Here is a 6,538-nt window from a genome sequence, read left to right as displayed (position 1 = left end):
GGCAAGTAAGGTATTTATTTTTATTACAATATTTTTTTCCCGCTAACGTGGATAATACAAATCCAGAGACGATCGGACTAATAGCTTTTGAATTTATGTACAAAAAAGCAAAAAAGTACAAATTTGTTCTTGTACCTATTTACGCATCTGATATTTCTATCTAATCCAGTTTTCAAAGTACTTTTTTTTTATATACTGAATTGAATGAGACTCTACACAAGCCAATGGAATGGACAGTTTAAAAGTTTCAAGAATAAAAAAATACTATTTTTTGCATGATTTAGTAAATTTTTTTATTTTGCTATCTAGGGGCTGTTTGAACATCTGTGGGGCATATTTCTCGATATCTGTGGGGCATATTTCTCGATGCAGGTGGCGTAGAGCAGAGTTCTTTTCCATGCTTTCCCCATTAGCATGTGGAAAGTCATAGAGGAAGGAAGTACGTTAGTTTCTCTCTTGATTTTCATATAGATTGAAATCTTTTAACTTGAAAAACTATATGGAACTGAAAACTGCATTAAACATAGTTCTAAAGAAAAGTATTATGGAAATTTTAAAAAATATTCTTACTAAAAAAAAAGGAAAAATATTAAGAAAAGGGAAAATAGCGTAGTACATTCCTATACAACTGAAAAGAGGAGGAGAGGGAAGGGAGAAGGGCTAAAGGCATGAAACCGGTCTCTCCCCAGATGGCGTATTCGAGTGTTGCGATCGCGAATAGTTTCGAAGATACAAAGACTTTTTTCATAATAAATGCTATTCAAAAATAATACATTTTGATTACAAAAAAATTATTTTAACTTTTGAAATATGATGATTCGCCTATTGTCTCACTCGATTATACGAGAAAATATGGATATTTGGTCAATTTAGGAATTGGTAACTGGGCGGAGTGAGCTTGACGCTAGCTTTTATCCATCAATCTTCTTATAACCCTATATTGATTGTGTGACCAAACTTTTTCGCCAAAGCAATTGGCGTTGTTTAAACAAAAGCTATTGTTAGAGGAAGCCATTTTCTGTATTTGCCTGCGCGGGATTTCATATTTTATCATCATGAAAGTTTTAATTACAGGTAATTCTTATTAATTAAAGATTTATAATATTAGTGTACGTTTCATAGCAGTATATAAAAAAATTACATGAAATTTTTAAAAAGATTAATGAATTTTATTAAATATCTGTGAATACCACGCGTTAGATTTTAAAGTAAATAGTTTGTAAAATGTATGTATTTTAAGAAAATCGTTATAAAAATTCATTTATCAAAGTTTTTCTCTGCTTCCTTAGAAATCCTTTGTTTGATCTGCCGAAATTGTGTGAAGCAGTTTAGTAATGAAATTTCATTTAGTTGAATTACTTGATTTATGTTTATTTTAGTGACATAATACAGAGGTATCTTTTTTTGCTATGAAATATATTGCTAATTAAAATTTATTATATATAGAAAGATTAATATTGAATTTTCTTATAAATAGTGAAGAGGGTTTTGATCATGTCTAAAATAATTTGTTTCAATTTTATTGTAAACTAATCTAAAAAAAAATTCTGAGAGAAATGGAACAAATTTAGATAATATTTATCATTTTCATTCACAGTTACTGCATTCATTATTATTCTTTTAGGTTGTCTTAACTATTGAATAAATTATGAGCATGCATACTTTAAAAAAAAAATTTTATTCTATAGGTGTATCATAATTATGTGCAAAACAATTTGTACTCAATAATTTGTTTTATTTAAAATACATAATACAAATACTATAATAAATTAGAAGATAATTCAGATTAGCAAGTTATCTTAAATTTAATTTATCTTTATTGGATATTAATATGAAATTGAATTTTTTCAATTATTTAACATCTCAAACTATATCTATAATTTTATTTTTTTCATTACCCTAAGATTTTTGACAGTTTACGTGGACAATGTAAAGCAAACTTTTCATATTTCTTCTTTCTCTTCATAAAATACTTTTTTACTAGGTGATTCCTTGGAGAAGTATTTGGCTAATAACTTAAATGCTGAATGAAAATGGGATATCGATGTTTGCACACCCTGGATTCGGTGTGGACAAATTAAGTGTGCAGTTGTGAAGGGACGATTGTGTTTTTGTCTTAATTCATGTTGGTAAGTTGAAATGTAATTTATTTACATATTTAATGATTATGTATCTAAACCATTTGTTGGCATTGTTAGTATCTTGTGTAACTATTCTAATTCAGATACTTATTTATTTTTTTATTAATATTACTTATGGTTGTGCTATAAAATAATAATTTATTTTGCTTTTCTTAAAAATAAAGGAACTAATGATGTGCAATTGGGTACAATGCCCAACTTTAAAAAACTGGCTTGTGTGGTTAATAAAATTTGTGGGGTTATTGGGGAGATTTTGTTTGGTTATCTGTGGAAGAATAATTCTGGGTAGCCAGCCGCCAGGACATGATAAAAAGAGAAGGGAACTCAGAAGGTATAACTCGTAACCACCCCCGGACAACTATCTACATGTGGTTTTTTTTTGTTATTAAATTTGCAAGTTTAAAATCTGTTTAGCACCTTGGCGATTGTAGTTGGCACGTCAGATCACAATACAGAAATATTTCTGAGTTGTTTTTCTCGAACGAAGAGTTTAGAAATTTCTCTTGCTGAAAGATCAGCGTATGCATCAACATTTTGTTAATCTTGAAAACGTCACTATAAAGCGATTCAATGAAGTAATTAAAACTTTGTGAATTTTACTTGGGCTAATGTTCTGTGAATCAGCTTTATCTGTGGATGAATGTATTGGTTAAGATCACATACATTTAAACTGCCAGGGCCATATTCAACTGGCAAACATCTTTGAAGAATGCATAGCAAAGTTGCTAAAAAAAGAAGTGTATTTATACACAACTTTATATACTAATAATATAAAAATATTGTAATCTTGTCTTGACATTTAGCCAGATAACCAGAACTCATCCCATACAAATAAGAAAGAGTAGTCACAGTCAGATATCTGTTTAGAAGAGATTTGGGTCCGTTAACTAACTATTCACAAAATAATTTATCCTTTACTCAGACCCTTCACAAATTCGTTTATCTTCATTATTGTTTTGTTAATCGAATAAGCCCTTCCCGGGGGGGGGGGACGACAGATGTAATCTAAATAAATTTTGTCTTCGGCAGACACTTCTTCCTTTATTCGTCCGAAATGAATATTCTGCGTTCAGCAGTATAGGCAAAATACCAAATATTTGTATGTTGCTTCTCTAATTTAGTAGCAGCAATTGCTGTTTATTTTTTAATTATAATTTTACAGTGTTGGACATAATCTTGTAAGTCTTTACAATTTAAAAACTCCTTGAAAAAGTTTTTTTTTTTTTTTTTTTTTTTTTTTTGCAATAACAGACCCTATTTGCACAAATTCACAAAAGCAGGACCCTGGTTGAAAGAATGTGGCTTAGCGTTTATTTTATATTCACAAATTACAAGTAATTTTTTTCCAATTTTACAAATACGGACCTTTTACAGAATGTCTGGACAGATCCCTGACAGTACTTGAACAGATTTAGTACTATGATGCTGTAAAGAAAAATATTCAGTAGAGAGTGTTTTTTTCTAATATTCTTATCTGTGCTACTTTACACAATGCAGAAAATTTTTTAGATGCAATAGAATATTTTATGACTAGTTCTCTCTCTCAATGATTCTGGTTCTACCCTTAAAGGACAGAGGGAAGATTGTTTAGAGCATTGTACCTGAATTATAAATACTCTTCCACTTTAAATGCCTTTGGTAAAATATACTAAATGAATAATGCTAATAACGCTAATGAATAATGCCAATTGCTATTTCTAAATAGCAATGGGTATATGTTCAACACTAAAAGAGATTATAAAAAATTTTAGATTGCACGGAGATTGATCTAATTCTATTCTTTGTTAGCTTAAATGAGATCTAGACTTAACAGAAGCTAATATGAGTGTCTCAGTTAGTATCTTTCTCTTTTATTACTATAATGTTTTGATTATTCGGAGAATTGTATATTTTTAACAGTGGCATTATACCTTAATCGTTGTGAGTTTTTTTTCCCCAACTGTATTGTTATAGTATGGATTGTTTACTGTTAGTGCAGCACTGTTTATAAATTATTACAGTATTAATAAAATAATTAAAGTCAGAATGAATTAAATGATCTTTTAATGTTTATCAGTATTTGTCTTTAATCACACCGTGGTTAAGGAAAAGACAGTGCCCTACCAGTTAGTATATTCCTCTTTTATTAATAATATATATTCTTTTACTTTGATTATTTCAAAAATATTTATTACTTTTGTTTTTATCAGTGGCATTTATTGCATTCTAAATAAAAACTAATTTAATGTTTGATCTAGATACTAATAACAGGGTTCATACTCCTCCTGAAATTCCTGAAAAACTCCTGAAATTAGCTTTTTTTTTCTAAGGGCCCTTATAACTCCTGAAATTGGTGTTTTAACTCCTGAAAATTAAGTTTTATCTCCTGAAAAATTTTTTACAAAAATAAAAAACGATTCTTATACGGAGAAAATAATTAATCATCCCTTCCGTCTTCCCATCCCTTTTGTCCCTGGCTAGCAAATGAACTGTATAAAGATTGCCTGCTAAGTGTTGTTCCTATGCCGGTTTATAATTTGAATCGAGCAATTCATTTGAATAGCCTCACTACAAAGGCTGAAATTTTATGGACTTAAAAGGTGTTAAGCTCACATTATTCCTACAAATCTTGTGAAAATGCAAATTTTCTTTTTAAAGCTATGTTTTCTGATAGCGAGATAGCAAGCAATTTCAGTTGTGGTGAGAAAAAAACTGCCTACCTCTCAGTTTTTAGTATAGCGCCATATTTTTTGTCTCTACTTAAGTCAAGAGTGAAAGAGGAAACCAATTATGTACTGCTTTTTGATGAAAGTCTAAATGATGTTAATCAATTCAAAAACTGGATTGTCATGTAAGATTTTGGAATGGTAACCACATAAATATGCGCTACTATTCTTCAGTCTTTCTTTTTCTTCTTTCTTTTTCTGAACTTTTATTTGAAAAAATAACTAAGAAATGCTTTGCATAAATACTAAAAGTTTACTACAATTATCTATGGATGGCCCGAATGTCAACCTAAAAGTGCTAGACATAATGATGGAAAAAATGAAGAATGGGCACAATGTGAGTTTCTTGAATGTAAGTTCATGTGGACTGCACATAGTGCATAATACCTTTAAGGGTGGTTGCTTTATTGCTTTTCCAAAAGTAGAGCATGCTGCATCATCTGTTTACCAATTTTCAGGGTTGGCAGGTTTTTGACATGTGACAGTTTTTGACAGTTTAAACCATGGTTTAAACCGTCACGTCAAAAACCTCACTGTCAAAAATGTCGAAAATGTCAAAAACCTATATTCATATGTGAAATTTAATTAATACATAAAATTTATATATTTTTATAGGATAATGTTTCTAAATATGTTCTAGAAAAAATAAATTTAAAATTTTGGAGAAACACTTATATTTTGAATAGTAACCAAAATCTTGTACTTTTGAAAACTCACATCTTTTGTAATATTATGTATTCATTTTCATGCGTTATTGAAAATCTGCAGTGATATTATTAAGAAATTTATTTATAACCAAATTTAGTGTATAGTATAGATCAGTGGTGCGCAAACTAGGTCGCGACTCCTATGGGGGTCGACAGAAGTTTTTTGGGGGTCGCCAAATTTTTATGAAATGCATTATCCCTGCATGCTGCATACCATACAGTGTACATATAAAGAGTGAAGCGCCATCACTCACTGTTTAATTGCAATTGGATTTCCGAAATGTCACGAAATATCAAGTCAGAAGTCATAAAACGCATACAAAATTCATCTGTATTTGCTTTACAACTGGACGAGACTACCGATATTGCTAAAATGTCACAACTAATTATTTACGTGAAGTTTATTTTTAATGAAGATATAACAGAAACGTTTTTATGTTGCAAAAATTTGGAAGGAAAAACAACTGGAGAAAAAATATTCGAAGTAATAAATGAATATTTTGAAACAAAGTCCCTTACCTGGGCAAACTGTGTTGCGGTTTGTACAGATGGTGCTGCAGCATTAACAGGTTCAAATAAAGGGCTCAGAGGCTTAATTCAGAAGGTGGCGCCTCATATGGTATTTAATCACTGTATGATTCATCGTCAAGCTCTTGTTGCAAAAGATATGGATGAAGAGTTGCACAACGTATTACAAGACGCTGTTAGTTCAATTAACTACATTAAATGCAACAGCCATAACAGCCGTCTCTTTTCAATACTTTGCAATGAGATGGGCTCAACGTATGAGAAATTACTGTTACACACCGAAGTCAGATGGCTTTCACGTGGGAAAATACTACGACGGATATTTGATTTGAGAAATGTAGTGTACATGTTCTAAATCGAAAAGAAACATAGATTGGCAAGTTATTATATCAATGAAGTTTGGCTAGGGAAGCTGAGCTATTTAGTTGATATTTTCGAAAAACTTAACGACTTAAAT

At 30.4% G+C, this 6,538-nt stretch overlaps 1 long non-coding RNA gene across 2 annotated transcripts; it reads left to right on the top strand.

The window, feature by feature from the left end:
* The first annotated feature begins 853 nt into the window (after positions 1 to 853).
* Positions 854 to 4,500, top strand: LOC147806989 (uncharacterized). Of its 2 annotated transcripts, none has more exons than XR_015435428.1 (2): positions 854 to 1,074; positions 1,985 to 4,500. It is a non-coding gene; the product is annotated as an uncharacterized LOC147806989 (long non-coding RNA). The 2 variants fall into 2 exon arrangements; XR_015435429.1 differs by having other exon boundaries at positions 854 to 1,394.
* Positions 4,501 to 6,538: the final 2,038 nt, after the last annotated feature.

Source organism: Parasteatoda tepidariorum, chromosome 7 (assembly GCF_982258835.1).
Source record: "Parasteatoda tepidariorum strain Cologne lab strain chromosome 7, Ptep-v5.0, whole genome shotgun sequence".
NCBI lineage: Eukaryota > Metazoa > Arthropoda > Arachnida > Araneae > Theridiidae > Parasteatoda > Parasteatoda tepidariorum.
The sequence above is the reverse complement of the archived record's forward strand: the minus strand, read 5'-3'. Positions and strand labels throughout refer to the sequence as shown.